Source organism: Berghia stephanieae, chromosome 3, assembly GCF_034508935.2.
Source record: "Berghia stephanieae isolate SIO BIC M18660-M18661 chromosome 3, UCSD_Bste_1.3, whole genome shotgun sequence".
In the NCBI taxonomy this organism is placed as follows: Eukaryota; Metazoa; Mollusca; class Gastropoda; order Nudibranchia; family Aeolidiidae; genus Berghia; species Berghia stephanieae.
Genome location: NC_088362.1, coordinates 65,824,092 through 65,837,794, shown reverse-complemented (window position 1 = coordinate 65,837,794; position 13,703 = coordinate 65,824,092). Strand labels below are relative to the sequence as shown.

Here is a 13,703-nt window from a genome sequence, read left to right as displayed (position 1 = left end):
AAAGAAGAAAGAAGAAAAGAGAAAGAAAGAGAAGAAAGAGAAGAAAAAAGAAGAAAAAAAGAAAGAAAGAAGAAAAGAAGAAGAAGAAGAAAGAAGAAGAGAAGAAGAAGAAGAAGAAGAAGAAGAAGAAAAGAAGAAAAAGAAGAAGAAGAAGAAGAAGAGAAGAAGAAGAAAAGAAAGAAGAGAAAAGAAGAAAGAGAAGAAGAAGAAGAGAAAAGAAGAAAGAAAAGAAGAAGAAGAAAAGAAGAAGAAGAAGAAGAGAAGAAGAAAAGAAGAAAGAAAAGAAGAAGAAGAAGAGAAGAGAAGAGAGAAGAAGAAGAAGAAGGAAGAAGGAGAAAAGAAAAGAAGAAAGAAGAGAAAGAAGAAGAAGAAGAAAGAAGAGAAAGAAGAAGAAGAAAGAAGAAGAAGAAGAGAGAGAAAGAAGAAAAAGAAGAAGAAGAGAAGAAGAAAGAAGAAGAAGAAGAAAGAAAGAGAAGAAAAGAAGAAGAAGAAGAAGAAAGAGAAAGAAGAAGAAGAAGAGAAGAAGAAGAAGAAGAAAGAAGAGAAGAAAAAAGAAAGAAAAGAAGAAGAAGAAGAAAAGGAAGAAGAAAAGAAGAAGAAGAAGAAAAGAAGAAAGAAGAAGAAGAAAGAAGAGAAAGAAAGAAGAAGAAGAAGAAGAAAGAAGAAAGAAGAAGAAGAAAGAAGAAGAAGAAAAGAAGAAGAAGAAGAAAGAAAAAGAAGAAGAAGAAAAGAAGAAGAAAAGAAAAGAAGAAGAAAAGAAGAAGAAAGGAAAGAAGAAGAAAGAAAGAAGAAGAGAAAGAAAAGAAGAAAGAAGAAGAAGAAAAGAAGAAAAAGAGAAGAGAAGAAGAAGAAGAAAGAAAGAAGAAAAGAAGAAGAAGAGAAGAAGAAGAAGAGAAAAAGAAGAAGAAAAAAGAAGAAGAAAAAGAAGAAAGAAAGAAGAGAAGAAGAGAAGAAGAAAAAGAAAGAAGAGAGAAGAAGAAGAGAAGAAGAAGAAAGAAAAAGAAGAGAAGAAGAGAAAGAAAGAAGAGAAGAAAAGAAGAAGAAAAGAAAAGAAGAAATGAGAGAGAAGAGAGAAGAGAAGAAAGAAAAAGAAAGAGAGAAAGAGAAAAGAAGAAAGAAGAAGAAAGAAAGAAGAAGAGAGAAGAAGAAGAAGAGAAAGAAGAAGAAGAAGAAGAAGAAGAAAAAGGAGAAGAAGAAGAAGAAGAGAAGAGAGAAGAAAGAGAAGAAGAAGAAGAAGAGAAGAAGAGAAGAAAGAAAAGGAAGAAGAGAAGAAGAAAGAGAGAGAAGAAGAGAAGAAGAAGAAGAAGAAAAAGAGAAGAGAGAAGAAGTGAGAAGAGAAGAAAGAAGAAGAGAAGAGAGAGAAAAGAAAAGAAGAAGAGAAGAAGAGGAAAGAGAAGAAGAAAGAAGAGAAAGAAAAGAGAAGAAGAAGAAGAAGAGAAAGAAGAAAAGAAAGAGAGAAGAAGAAAAGAAGAAGAAAAGAAGAAAGAGAAGAAGAAAGAAGAAGAAAGAAGAAAAAAGAAGAAAGAAGAAGAAGAAAGAAAGAAGAAGAAAGAGAAGAGAAGAAGAAGAAAGATAAGAAGGAAAGAAGAAGAAGAGAAGAGAAAGAAGAGAAAAAGAAGAAGAGAAGAAAAGAAAGAAAAGAAGAAAGAAAGAAGAAAGAAAGAAGAAAGAAGAATAAGAAGAAGAAAGAAGAAGAAAAGAAAGAAGAAGAAGAAGAAGAAGAAGAAGAAGAAGAAGAAAAGAAGAAGAAGAAAAGAAGAAAGAGAAGAAGAAGAGGAAGAGAAAGAGAAGAAGAAAGAAGAAAGAAGAAGAGAAGAAGAAGAGAAGAAGAAGAGAAAGAAAGAAGAAAGAAGAAAAGAAGAAGAAGAAGAAAAAGAGAAGAAAGAAGAAAAGAGAGAAGAAGGAAGAAAGGAAGAAAGAAGAAGAAGAAGAAGAAAGAAAAAAGGAAGAGAAAGAAGGAAAAATAAAAAAGGAGAAGAAGAAAGAAGGAAAAAGAAAGAAAAAAGAAGAGAAAAAGAAAAGAAGAAAGAAAGAAGGAAGAGAAGAAAGGAAGAAAGAGAAAAAAGAAAAGAGAAGAAGAAGAAGGAGAAAGAAAAGAAAGAAGAAGAAAGAAGAAAGAAAGAAAGAGAAAGAAGAAGAAGAAAAAAGAAAGAAGAGAAAAGAAAAAGAAAAAGAGAAGAAAAGAAGAAGAAAAGAAGAAAGGAAAGAAAGAGAAGAAGAAAGAAAAGAAAGAAGAGAGAAAGAGAAAGAGAGAAAAGAGAGAAAGAAAGAGAAAAAGAAGAAGAAGAAGAAAGAAGGAAAAGAAAGAAAGAGAGAGAGAAAAGAAGAAGAAGAAGAAAGAAGAAGAGAAGAAGATGAGAGAAAGAAGAGAAGAAGAAAGGAAGAGAAGAAAGAGAAAAGAAAGGAAGAGAGAAGAAGAAAAGAAAGAAGAGAAGAAGAAGAAGGAGAGAAGAGAAGAGAAGAAGAAGAAAGAAGAAAGAAGAAGAGAAGAAGAAGAAGGAGAAGAGAAGAAGAAGAAGGAGAAGAAGAAGAAAGAAGAAAGAGAGAAGAAGAAGAGAGAAAGAAGAGAAGTAGAAGAGAGAAGAAGAAAAGAAGAGAGAAGAGAGAAGAAAGAAAGAGAAAGAAGAGAGGAAGAAGAAGAGGAAGAGAGAGAAAGAAGAAGAAGAGAAGAGAAAGGAAAGAGAGAAAAGGAAAAGAGAAGAGAGGAGAAGAAAGAAGAGAGAAGAAGAAGAGAAGAGAAGAGAAAAGAAAGAAGAAGAAGAAGAAGAGAAAGGAAGTAAAAGAAGGAGAGAAAGAGAAGATGAAGAAGAAGAAGAAGAAAGAAGAGAAGAAGAGAGAAGAAGAGAGAGAAGGAAGAGAAGGAAAGAAAGAAGAAAGAAGAGAAAGAGAGAAGAAGAAAGAAGAAGAAGAAAGAGAAGAGAAGAAGAAGAGAAGAGAAGAAGAAGAGAAGAAGAAAGGAAAAGAAGAAGAAGAAGAAGAAGAAAGAAGAGACGAGAGGAGGAGGAGGAGGAGGAGGAGGAGGAGGAGGAGGAGGAGGAGGAGGAGGAGGAGAAGAAGAAGAAGAAGAAGAAGAAGAAGAAGAAGAAGAAGAAGAAGAAGAAGAAGAAGAAGAAGAAGAAGAAGAAGAAGAAGAAGAATATGGAAATCTGGAATAATTTGAATGGTTGAGATTTTGACAAGAATGTCTATGATAAACGGAAGTAGCTGATTGTCGACTCCATGGCAACGAACATTATGATTGTGACAACATAATTTTCCGCGTGCTGTCAAATCATTTTTTAAAAATTTGATCCCGTTATCTTCAAAAATCGGTTAATTTGGATTAACCTCAAATTGTCAAATAGTCTTTTAAATTTTTGACTTGAATGGCGTTACACATTCTAGCCTTCTTGATGAGTTAGGGACCGTTTTAACTCATTCAACCCTAATACCGAATATATCCGTAGTTTACCTGGGTTACTTGTACTTGTACCCCATGCCTATTTATTACATTTTTAGGAGACAAATTATAGGCGTAGTATCAAAGCTAATGTTTTATAGTTTTTGCATGTTGATGAAAGTTGAAAAAAAATTGTCTATGTACATGCTCATTTTCAGTACGTTTTTTCCCCATTTTGAAAAGTAGAAAAAATCTCCAGGATTGAGTGAGTTAACCAGGTAACGCTATACTCTGAAACAACCTACGCCTATTTTTTTTTTTAAATGAGGCAGAAAACATTGTCCTCCAAATCTTAAATATTGATCGATTTAAATGACTGTCATCTTGGCAAAAATTCTCAAACCTGGGACATCGAGAAGTCCCAGGTTTGAGAGGGTTTGTTTTTTTTTCAATATGAGAGTCAATTATATCGATTAATATATTTGATGGACGAGTTTTCTGGACAAATTTTTAAATACATTCCAGAGTACGGCTGTGAACTGGTTAATGGATCGATATTTTGTGACCCGTCGTATCAAAACGATATTAAATCAAGATGGTTTAGATGCTAAAAATTAACTTTATAATCTTAGAAAAATGAAGCTTGGATTAGGCTTATATGTTCCATGGATGACAAAAAGATGTAGTTGTTCTGAGAAACAAAAACTAAAACCTGATTTTTCAAGTCCTTTTCTTTAGAATCACTTTTGTCATTAATAATAAATAAATTTAAAACTTCCCTTTATTCATCCCCATGGGGAGATTTGTCTTTAGGCTCTATTCCAAGAGAAGACTGGAATAACCCAGGTGTCAGCCGCAATGCAGCGCCGCAAAGTGAGCTATGGCGAGATGACTTGCTCAATGCCACACAGCGCGGCGGGTGATCAAACTATGTACCTTTTGGGTGTGAAGCAAAGAACGTACTACTGAGCCACGCGGTCATCTGGATCATCTCCAGCATATTACCGTTTTGAGGCCGTGGGTCATATATATGGAGAGAAACAAACCTTTTATGGCCAGGATGAAACAAACATGTTTTGACAGCCTACGGCAGTATCATCGTTTGAAGGGAATCAACTCCAAAGTTGATGAAAAACCCTGGGGGATGTGGGTGGGGATGGTGGGCGGATGCCATTACATTCAATCATAACAGACAGAACATCCGACACAATAATGGTAGCTACTTATTACGGTGAAGGTTTATCAATGTTCTTGACCGCCACAGGCACCAGGGTAAAATGGTTTATTATTTTTGCTCGCTTTTATAGTGATATCACTGCAACATAAATTTCCCCCTCTGCTAGTAGTTTCCGATTCATGCTCTCTTCTTATTCTTGTTCTTCTTCTCCATCATCATCATCATCATCATCATCATCATCATCATCATCATCATCATCATCATAATCAAAGTTTGAACACTAAGACGAAATTATTTGATATCAGGGTGAGTAACTTAAAAATTCGCTTCTGATATTGAATATAAGAAAGCCTTTTGAGCCAACAGACCCATGAGTTATATTTTATCATAGTTTTAGTAACCTTTGAATAGGATGTTCATAAATTGCAAAGTACTATACGTTCTGTCAAATATGAGAGATCCAGCTATTAAATCACTGTGAGTAATGAATAAAGGGGTTCAGAAGAAAAAAAAATCACAAGCGTATCTGAGACCCAATACCAATTCCTTTGGTTGTAAGATAAGTGCACTACTAAATAAGCTGTCAACATCCTATATCATAAATACAGTGATTATAGTATATGGGTGACCATCGATTCAAAATGATAAACATAAAGAGATAGACCCGATAGTTAAAACTGGATTTTAACCTTAACGTTTGAAACTAAAGTTTAGTCAAATGGCTTTATTGTGGAGAATAAGGTTTGTTTCTTATGTGGTCTTGTGGTATGACACTCGCTTTCGGAAGGGAAGAACCTGGGTGCGATCGCTCGGCGGTTAGATGAGTCCTTGGAAAAGGCTCTTTACTCACATGAATACCATGTCGTTAACAGTATTGTCTCTGTCAGAAAAAAAATTGTAATATCTCCTAACATGCGTCATGTCTCGTTCGACATGTTACGTATCGCTGTTGGTCAGGGACCCTTTGTAACTCACTTTGAGCACATGTAGTGGATATTGCGCTATATAAAGGCTCACTTTTAAAAAAAAAACGAAATTAAACGTTCCTAATTCTTATTATTTTGACTTTTAACTCAATTTTCATCATCGAATCCTTTCCGACATAATATTATATGGAACAAAACTGACGTCATTCGCTTCTTTGTTATTGTTTCTAGACAGCCATTTTAATGTTCAGTTCCTACTAGATTTAATCAATCGGCCTATACACGTTTAAGGTTACAGATAGTTTTGTGTATTGGTACTTTATATCCCGCTGGCGGACGTTGTAAGTGTTTTACCTAAAAGTATAGCATCAATACCGAATCGATGCTATGGGTCACAGTTAATAGTCTTTTTTTTTTACCTTTTTTTTTTTGCATGTAAATTTTTGACAATGCTCATAAATATCCAACAGCCCACGTCCTGCTCTAATTAGTGGATCAACCTTATCAAAGTGGGATCACATTAACCCCAGAGGGATCAACATCATCCCAGCCAATGCTTGTCGAGACACGGTAGCCAATGCTTGTCGAGACACGGCACCAAAATACCAACAAAAACAATTTGAAAAAAAAAAAAAAAAAGAACAAGATCAACCTTTGCTTTCCTGAACACCGACAAAACATATTTATCCATTTTTGGCCAGAAACTTTTTTTTTCAAAAAAAAAAATAAAAAAAAAAAAATAAATAAAAAATAAAATAAAAAATATATATATATACCTAAAATCTCTAATCAACAAAACCGAAAAATTTATAAGAAACACCAGATGGCGAGCTTTTTTCTACCTAAACCCTGACCAAACGGTTAAAAATAAAGAAACTTTTGGATTTAGATCTACCAGACCAGCCCCATCCATACCTGAACTACGAGAATTCGAGGATGGAATGACAGATATCATCCGAAACATAAATTCAGACAAATCAACGACACCTTCCAAAACAAACTACAACAAGACATACGATCAATACATCAAGACCCAATGTTTACGTCGCCGCTGACAAAACCACAAACTTCTACAAGCTTACCCTAAAGAATACACACATTTACTTGAGAAAAATATACAAGCAGAGTACAAGAAACAAACACCATCTACGACACTGACATTACAGCAGAAGACAAAAGCATCGCCGAAAACCTACAGCTAAGTGACAGAATAGACACCACAGCAAAATCTAACGCCTTCATCACTATCAAAGACCATAAACCAAACTTTCGCAACAACGTACAATGCCGTCTTATAAACCCATGTAAATCACAAATCGGAAAAAAAAAAAGTAAACAGATTTTAGACAGAATCAACGCCAAAATCGTCGAGAAAACCGAATTCAACCAATGGAGAAACACCGCTGAAGTTATCAACTGGTACAGAAACACAGAAAACAAACAACGACAAAACGCAATCATCTTTGACATCTGTAATTTCTACCCTTCAATCACCAAAACCCTACTCCTCAAAGCACTACAGTTCGCAAAAACCTTCGACAACATCACCGAAGAAGAAATACATATTATCCTGCAATCGAAGAATACATCACTTTACAATAATGGAACAGCATGGACAAAAAATCAACAAACTTTGATGTCACCATGGGGAGCTACGATGGAGCAGAAACATGCGAGCTCTACTTTCTCAAATGCAAAATCTCGATATAAACATTGGACTATACAGGGACGACGGACTCGCATTGTGCAATAAAACACCGAGACAGACAGAATTAATAAAGAAAGAAATATGCAAAATCTTCCAGGACAACAATCTGAAAATTACAATCGAAGCCAACAAAAAAACATTCGACTTCCTGGACATAACCATCAACCTAAACGACGGCACCTATCAACCATTTTCAAAACCCAACAACATCCCATTGTACGTTCATAGACACAGCAATCATCCGCCATCTATAATAAAAAACATCCCGAGAGCATTAACAAACGACTATCTAACAACTCTACAAACAATAACATATTCAACGATGCAATCCCACCGTACACAAACGCACTACAAAAAAGTGGATATAACTACAAACTAGAATATGAAGAAGAGACCATTACCACCCCAACAAAAAAAACGACAAAGAAAACGACACATAACATTGCTTCAACCCACCCTACAGCAAGAATGTGACAACTTCTATCGGTAACAAATTCTTCAATCTACTACAAAAATGCTTCCCTCCGGTCACGTTCTACACCCAATCATGAACAAAAACACCATCAAAATAGGATACACCTGCATGCCAAACATACAAAACATTATTTCATCCAACAATAACCGAAAACTATCACAGCCAGATCAGCCCAGCAACAACCTAGAGAAAAAATGCAACTGTAGGACCCAGACAACATGCCCACTAAACGGCAATTGCCTGACTCAAAACGTAATTTATCAAGCCACAGTAACACGACCAGACACACCAAAACAAGATACATACATTGGCCTCACCGAGTGTCCATTCAAAACCAGATACAACCTGCATACATCTTCCTTCAGAAACATACACAAACGACATTCTACTACACTAAGCGAACACATTTGGAACCTCAAAGAAAAAAAACATACAACACAGCATCACATGGAAAATCATCTCCAGATCACAGTCGTACTCCCCCTCTTCTAAGATTTGCAACCTCTGCTTGGAAGAAAAATTCTTCATCATCACTAAACCGAACATAGCAACACTCAACAGAAGAAACGAACTAACTTCCTCATGCAGACATAGAAACAAACACCTTTTATGTAATTACGAACCTCCATAAACACGAATCTATAAAAATACGAAAACACAACAATCTACTTTCACTTCCACTTCCTGATGAGAGCAACGCTCGATAACAACGTTGTAGAAGTCAAACTATCTTAATTATATTTCAAATGTTTTATATATATATATATATATATATATATATATATATATATATATATATATTAAACCTGAGAGTTCCTTAGAATATCGTTTAATCTTTGAAGTTACAGGCTCAAGAAATTCGACATATTGAAAGATCTTTTCATCTATTTATATTGATAAGGGGAACAAAATCTTGTCGACTTGAGCAAAAAAAAAGAAAAGTGTTTTGTCAGTGCGTGTGGCGTTGTTTGTCTCAGGACGTCAAAAATGACTTTACTTAATACGAACGTCCAGAGACCAAAACTTGTTTACTGTCGGCCTAATAATGACAAGTCACCACCCACGTCAACACTGTCGTACTTGGGGGGAAAAACAACACATTTTAAACATTCTGGTTATCAAACTCGCCATTTAAATATCGATAAATTAAAATGACCCTCATCTTGTCAAAATCTCTCAAACCTAAAACTTTAGTGAATTCCCAGTTTTGATGATTAACTCTCTCCTTACCATAGATAACACAGGACTCCTAGTAGTCTGTGCTCCTTACCAACAAAAGGAAAATTGTCACATTCTTTACGATACAGCCAACATTTATTTTCTCGTTCCGATTTATTTTGTACATCACAGTATTTAAAGAAAAAAACGCACTGGTGTAGATCTTGCTTTGCTAAAGAAATTAGATGTTAATGGTGCTGTTCGAAGCTCGTAGAAATAAATTGACACTGTGAAATTGAATGTAAGCTTCGATGTAATATACGAAAACAGATATAATGGACGTTTCGGGTTCCCCCTTTATCAACAAAACAGGATGAATAAAATACTACAGGCGAATGAGATAATGTTGTTAACAACGCCACAACCACATTATCTCATTCGTCTAGTGTTTCATTCATCCTGTTTTGTTGATAAAAGGGAAACCCAAATTGTCCATTTTATCTGTTTTCGTATATTAAATTGAAGCTTACAATCAGTGTCACATTGTTATAAAAGAGATTAAAATGTATCGCAAGAAAAAAATTAGAGTAAGTATATAGCGCAATATCCACCAAACGTGCTCAATGTGTTTTACATAGGGTCCCTAGCCAACAGCAACACTTAAGCATATAAGACAAGACATGACGCCTGTTAGGCGTTGGTACTTTTTTTTTCGACGAAGACAGCGCTGTTAACGGCCAGGTATTCACTTCACAACTGAGTACGGTGAGAGAATGTGAGTAATATGTTTTCCAAGGTCTCAACTATGCGCCGAGCGAGGTTCGAACCCAGGCCTTTCCAATCCAAACGCCCAGCGGGTGTCATATCACAAGACCACATAGCCGCGCACAGAACTTACTGCTTTTGTGTTTGAGTGACAACAAGTATGATTTTGTGTTAGTTGGATATGACATTATGGGGGAAAATCCTGAAAAAAACCCGATAAGATGACTGACCGACCTAATAGTGTCAGGTCACCACTGACGTCAACACTGTCGTACTCTACAAAAAAAAAAAACACACATTAAAAAAAAAGTTAGATAGAAAACTTGTCCTTCAATAAATATCGCTATCGATGATTAAAATGGCCCTCATCTTTTCAAAACCTCCCAAATCTGGGACTTCAGTGAATTCCCAGTTTTTAGAGTGTTTGTTTGACAGGTCATGAAGTGTAATCGACCGATATCTTAGGAATGTGGGTTTTTTTTTATTTTTTTTTTTTTTGGCCAATTCTTTTATTTTTCATGTGTTGGGTCCCGTTCTACATGTTAAGATTTGCTGTTGGTCAAGGACCCTTTGTAAAGCGCTTTGAGCACGTTTGGTGGATATTGCGCTCTCTAAAAGGTCAAGTTTTTATTGAAGGGGGGGGGGGGGGGGGGGGGATGATTTTTTTTTTCCTTTTTTTTTTTTTTTTCTTTTTCTTTTTTTTTTTTTTTTTTTTGTTTGTTTTGTTTTGTTTCTTTCAGAGTAAGGCCTATTGCAGGTCAGTTTATCTTAACCCTCTACTTACTAACCAAAGAGAAATCGTCATATTCATCACAATAAACTCAACATTTTTAACATTCTGATTTCTTTTCTACGTCTGAAAATTTTAAGATAAAATGGTTTTTCTCTAGTTATAAAATTTTAACAGTGGTTTATAACTCTTTTTTTTTTGTTGTTTAAACAATGTGTAAAGCAAGAATTTATTACGTTTCTGTTTGAGTAAAAAAAAATAATCTCATTTTGTGTTGGTTAGGTGTGAAGTTTTGACAAAAAACTTGATAATGGTAGATAAATTGAGAGTGATTAGTGATAATGGTGCGGCTATGTGGTCTAGTGGTATAACACTCGCTTTCGGATCGGAAGGTACTGGGTCCGAGCCTCGCTCGGCGCATAGTTGAGTCCTTGGAAATGGCTCTTTACTCACATTCTCTCATCGTACTCATGTTTAAAATAAGTACCTGGCCGTTAAGAGCGTTGTCTCTGTCTGAAAAAAAAATGTAATATCGCCTATCGCCTATCGTCATGTCACGTGTTGCTGTTGGTCAGGGACCATTTATAAAGCGCTTTGAGCATGTTTTGTGGATTTTGCTCTATATAAAAAGAACAAGTTTTGTTTATGAGAGGGGTATGCCTGATATTATCAGATTGAGAAATAAGGATGCAGGACGATATGAAAGAACTGGGCCTGGAGGAAGAAGATGCAATGAGCCGAGATGCATGGAGATGTGGCATTCATAATGACAACCCTGCAAAACGCGGGATACGCTGAAAAAAAAAAAAGAAAAAAAGAAGAAGAAGAAGAAGAAGAAGAAGCAGAAGAAGAAGAAGAAGAAGAAGAAGAAGAAGAAGAAGAAGAAGAAGAAGAAGAAGAAGAAGGAGAGGAGGAGGAGAGGAGGAGGAGTAGGAGGAGGAGGAGGAGGAGGAGTAGGAGTAGGAGGAGGAGGAGAAGAAGAAGAAGAAGGAGAAGAAGAAGAAGATGAAGAAGAAGGCATCGTTGTAAGATAAAGATCGGTTCAAGTGTGTATAAATGGTACCAGACAAAACAAGAAAGAAAAATAAAAGAAAATAATCATCCCAAAAAATCAGTCTGCCTCGACTGAGGATCGAACCTCAGACCTTCTGATTATTGGTCAGATGTGCTACAATTACACCGTTTCGTACACACTTGTTCAGATATAGCTTTATGCCTGAAATGTTTTCATTTGTTCTATTTTTTCAAAAACTTCTTTTCTTGGTAATGTTTAAAATTATATGAAGGGGTGGCGTGGCTCAACGGTATGGATTTTGCTTTGTGCCCTGGAGGTACCAAGTTCGATTCCCAAATGCACTGTGTAGCCTTTGGCAACAAGTCACCTTACCGTGTAGCTCAACGAAATAGTATTTGCTTCAAACTTTGGAGGTACTAAGTTCGATTCCCCAAATGATATTTGTGGCCTTTAACAAGTCACCAACCCGTGTCGCTCAAGAATAATATTATGGCATTTGCTTTGCATTTCCGGAGGTATCAAATTTGATTTCCCAAATGCGCTATGTAGCCTTTAACAAGTCACCTCAAACCTGGTCCACTTTGCAGCGTTTCACTGCGACTTCCGCCAGGAAAAATCCATTTCACTTTCAAAATAGAAGAATTCTGCCTCGAAGATGAATGAAAGGAATTTAATTGCTTGGTAATTTATTCTTTTTTTTTTTGTTTTTGTTGTATTAAGATCATTCACTTTTCAGTCTCCAAATTTCCCCCTGGTGTCTACCCAAGTGATTAAAAAGAATAAAATTTTTTAAAAAGAATACAAAAAAGCAACAACATAATAAAAAAAACAACATCACCAAAAACAGAAACAACAACAAAACAAGAAAAACAAACTCCCGCGTATTAATCCTAAATCATGACTACCATAACTCTACCATTTAAGTTCCCCATCAAGTACAAGTTAGATATTATGATGATTACCTTCATTCCAAGAACCTGTGAAAACATCAATTTATCCACGAGGGTATCCGCGTCATGTGATGAGCAATGGTCTCTTTGCGATAATTGAAATACAATCTTAAAACATTACTTCTTTCTCGTCAAATCCACGTCAACACTTCTTGATTTCAAAACTTGGCTGATGCACAATATTTCAAAACAATCCTCCGAAGTCTGTAACTAATAAATCCATATCTGCTTAGATTAAACAGTATCCCGAACGGTTTATTTGTTCTTAAAATGACCAATATTAACTTTAGAATTTAATTTTTATAATTTTCATCCATGTCAATGTCCATTGCTAATGAAAGATACAACAAATAATAATAATAATAATAATAATAATAATAATAATAATAATAATAATAATAATAATAATAATAATAATAATAATAATAATAATAATAATAATAATAATATATTTCAAGGACAAAAATAAACCAAGACCTATATATCATTTTGAAAACAGCTTTGTATGAATTTTAAGTGAATTTAAATTTTACTATTGACAACCACATCCTCAAAGAATTCTATCACAAATTGACTATCTATAACAACAAAGAAAGTGTTTGTTGGGGGAGATATGTTTTTCTCTTGGGTAAAATTTAATCTCGAGGTCAAGTCTGTATGACAGTTGAATTTAATCAGATAACTGCAGTACTCTGAAAATAAAAACGTATTTGAAAATTTGGCCAGAATACTCGTCCTTCAATTATCAATCGATTTAAATGACCCTCATCTTGGTATAACCTCTCAACACTGGGATCTCAGGACCTCCTTGGTCTCAGGTTTGAGAGTTTATACCAAGATGAGGGTCATTTGAATGAGTCGATATTTAAAGGATGAAATTACTGGCCAATTTTTTTAAAAATACGGGTTTACCAGAGTGCGGCAATTAACTGGTTAAGGAAAGTCACAATAATAACGATATTTCTTTATTTTGAACGTTTTCTAAGACATTACAGTGAAAATAATCTGACGTGTATATATAGGAGTTCTGTCGTACTATGGAAAAACTCATATTCTAAAATTTGGCCAGTAAACTGGTCCTTCAAATATCGATCGATTTAAATGACCCTCATCATGGCAAAAACTCTCTAACCTGTGACCCCCCTCCCCCCCTTCCCGAATCGATTTTATAGCGACCAAACAAGAAACTGATAAAAGACCTTGGTCGAAAAAAGATCAACCTGGCGCAACTTTTATAGTTGTCTTGCCAGTACTAAATACAACATTTCAAAGTTAAATATAATATATATATATATATATATATATATATATATAAATAAATATATATATATGTATGTAATATACAGACTTTAAACATTGTAGTCAATGGAATGAATAATATAGAATGTATTATGTGATGTTTTACTACATTTTCCAACAA

At 34.9% G+C, this 13,703-nt stretch overlaps 1 protein-coding gene across 1 annotated transcript in view; it reads right to left on the bottom strand.

The window, feature by feature from the left end:
* LOC144968231 (pyrokinin-1 receptor-like) overlaps positions 1–12,614 on the bottom strand; it is a 200,884-nt gene extending 188,270 nt beyond the window's left edge. Inside the window, exon 1 of the mRNA XM_078906377.1 lies at positions 12,296–12,614. The gene's annotated coding sequence lies outside the window, so the exon portion shown is untranslated. The remainder of the gene's footprint in view (positions 1–12,295) is intronic.
* Between the last annotated feature and the right edge of the window lie 1,089 nt (positions 12,615–13,703).